The sequence below is a fragment of the Panthera tigris genome, chromosome B3 (genome assembly GCF_018350195.1).
Source record: "Panthera tigris isolate Pti1 chromosome B3, P.tigris_Pti1_mat1.1, whole genome shotgun sequence".
Lineage (NCBI taxonomy): Eukaryota > Metazoa > Chordata > Mammalia > Carnivora > Felidae > Panthera > Panthera tigris.
In genome coordinates, this window is record NC_056665.1 from 46,605,251 (window position 1) to 46,608,591 (window position 3,341).

The following is a 3,341-nucleotide window of genomic DNA, read 5'->3' on the forward strand; positions in this document are numbered from 1 at the left end:
TTAAGGCACACGCACCAACATGCCATATATGTGCCTAGTGCACACGCATCATGTTAAACGTATAGAAAAAGACGTAGACTCACGCCAAATGTCTATCACTGGTTACCTATGGAGAAGAGGTTGGCATAGGTGTGGGTTGTCAAATGGTACTCAAGTTTTATCAGGAAAGTTTTCATTTCTTTTAAGAACGTGTCCATAGATTTGTTTAAATGGGTAAGTTAAATGAATACAAATTTAACATAGATAAAATTTATCTTGGCATAGAATGTGGTTGAGACTCCTGGTGAAAACGCACACAGCCTGGGTACATACCCCGGCTCCATGGCTTTCTCGGTGTGGATTGAGCCAAGTCATATAACCTGTCTTGCCTTAGTTTCCTTATCCTTGATACAAACGTAATAGTAGTTATTGTGAGGATGTTGTGCGGATAGATGAGCCGACAGAATGGCATGCGGAAAGGGTCAGTAACGTAGCTTTTACTGTTATTACTCTCCTTCCTATAACGGGTCAGCAAAAGTCAACCTATAGTGGAGTTGGGAAGGTCCACATTTAGCCCAAAGTCTTTCTACAGGTAAGGAAACTAAGACCAGAGAGATTCAATGGCTTGTCCAAGCAACACAGTTAGTGAGCTTTCCGTTGGTTCCCAAGACTTAGTGCTCTAAGAATACAAAATCAAATTCTCCAAGGCATAAAAACACTCAGACTCAGCCTCGTTTCTGTGCCTGTAAAATGTGAATGTCTCTTTCTTTACATACATATCACCAGACTTCCTTAGGAAAAGTACAACTCCAGTAAAAGCTTGACTCATGGCATGAATATTTTGCTTGTGGGCAGAGGCAAATGGTGATTATGGGGATCTTCTTGCTCCCAGTGAAAGGAAATAAATCACTCACAACCAACATTTGCATTTCAGAGCACTTTCACTTATTACCTTATTTAGTCCCCAAGACTCTGTGAAGCAGGTGTCATCATTATCCCCAAATTACAGAGGGAGAAGCTGAGACTCAGAGTTTAAGTAGTATGCCTGAGAGTTTTAGAGAGGACTTAACTTTCTACTAAATTAAATGGCAACTTTAAAATTAACTTCAAAAAAAAAAAGAAAAAATTTTTTTGAGTTTATTTATTTATTTTGAGAGAGACAGAGATAGGGTGAGCAGCAGAGGGGCAGAGAAAGAGGGAGACAGAGAATCCCAAGCAGGCTCTGTGGTATTAAAGCAGAGCCCAGTGTGGGGCTCAAACTCACAAAACCATGAGATCATGACCTGAGCCAAAACAAATAGCCAGACACTTTACCAAGTGGGCCATCCAGGCATCCCAAAAACAATGAAAAAGTTAGGAATGCTGTTTTTGTTTTTGTGGAGTTGGGACAGAGACAGGTTAAAATATCTGTTGTGAGAACATACATTTGTGTGGTAACTGCACACATCTCGGATATTCTCTGGCAGAACCATTTTCAAGTACCTTGACTAATTGACAGAGTATGCGTCCTGATGCTTTTCAAAAAATAGTTACCATTCCTTTTTTCTAATGGTTTTTTACTTTTGAGAGAGAGAGAATGAAGGAGAGACAGAGAGACAGAGCACAAGTGGGGGAGGGGCAGAGAGAGAGGGAGACACAGAATCAGAAGCAGGTTCTAGGCTCTGAGCTGTCGGCACAGAGCCCGATGCAGGGCTTGAACCCACGAACCATAAGATCATGACCTGAGACAAAGTTGGACGCTCAACTGATTGAACCACCCAGGCACCCCAGTTACCATTCCTATAAAAAAGTGTTTCCACTCGAGATATATTAAAGGTCCAAACTATCATTATGAAACAGTGATCATGGTTTCTAACTGTTACACCTTTATACTAGTTTGGGGTGGCAGATAGATATAACTTGATACAGACCACCAAGTAAACTTTTAAGAAACGTTTCAAAAGCTCATCCAGACACAGGGTGAACTATGTGAGGGGCTCCCCTTCACAGGGTGTCATCTGTAGATAGGTCCAGAAGCATCTGGAGAGGACACAGAAGAAAGTACTTCTCTCTATGGGAGTTAGTGTGCATTGCCTCCAGGTAGAAGTCTCCGGAAACAAAGATGCTCAGCTTTCAAATGTAGAGATGTGTTGGCTGTGCATCCAGTCAGACCCACTGTCCATCCAAGAGTTTATATGAATAGAGCCGAGAGCTTAACTCTAAGCCACAAAGTTTATCAAGGGAGGCTTCTCAGAGTGGGGATAGGCATGTCCAGGGAGACATAAACTACAGATATAAATGAGAAGAAGGAGAAGGGGCTCAGAAAACAAAGGAGAAGCTTCTGAGTGGAAAGTTCTGTTTTCTGGAAGAAAAAGAGCTGCCTGGGCTTCCCTGAAGTAAGGACTGAGCCCGGGGGGAGATTCCTGTGGGAAAAGGGAAACCCTATCTCCTGGGAAGGAGGACTGCGCAGGCTGGAGAACATTTTAATGAACTTCTACCTTTAGGTAGACAGGTGGTAAAGTGCAAAATGCAAACAGCGCAACAAAGAAATGCAAATGGGATGCCTGTTTGCCCAGCAGAGCCCACCCCCCACCCGGGAAGCACCCCAGCTCAGGATGCGGCCGTGAAGGTGATAGATGGAGCCCTGACCTCTCCACGCAGCCAGCTCTCAGAAGCCCACTGCCTCCTGGAGGACTCTGGGTGACCAGATTCTCACAATAGCATCTGAGCATTTTTGTGTTTCTGGGTCAGATCTACCATATTTCAAACGCGGATGAGAGAGTGTGTTTGGACATATATTCCTCTTGCAGCATCTGAGCGCCTCCAGCAGTGGTTGAGCACACGCATCGCATCGGTACACAGGATTTACTTTCAGCATCTCTCCCCTAACTCGGGGCTTGTTGGTGAGGCCAGTGGATGTCAGGGAATAGCTCTTTGTATGCAAAAAGGTTTTTGAAATTCTCCACCCTAAAAAAGAACTCAGACACATTTGTAACAATAACCAGTGAGTGCCACCGACAAGAACTCCTGTTTCGAAAGCTTGTTCGTGAAGTGAACTCCCTTTGGGGATGGGGTGGTTGTCTCGGCTTGGACCCCAGGGCATCGGCCCATCAGAGCAACCGTCACAGAAAAACTGCTAAGGAGGAAAGGGAAAGAAGATAGTATCCCAGCCTTGAGGAAAATTGTACTAATGCAGCCACCGAAAGAGACTAAGTTCTTTAAAAAACAGGAGATGCGCTGTTAGCAGAATGCATACCAAATCAGCAGCGAAAGGAAACTCAGATGGCAAGAGCTACCCGTTGGTGGCAGGCTGTACTGCAAATGTCCCCAATATGAGGTGAAGTGGGGAGAAGTGTGAGGGGAGCCTCCGCCGCCCACACACG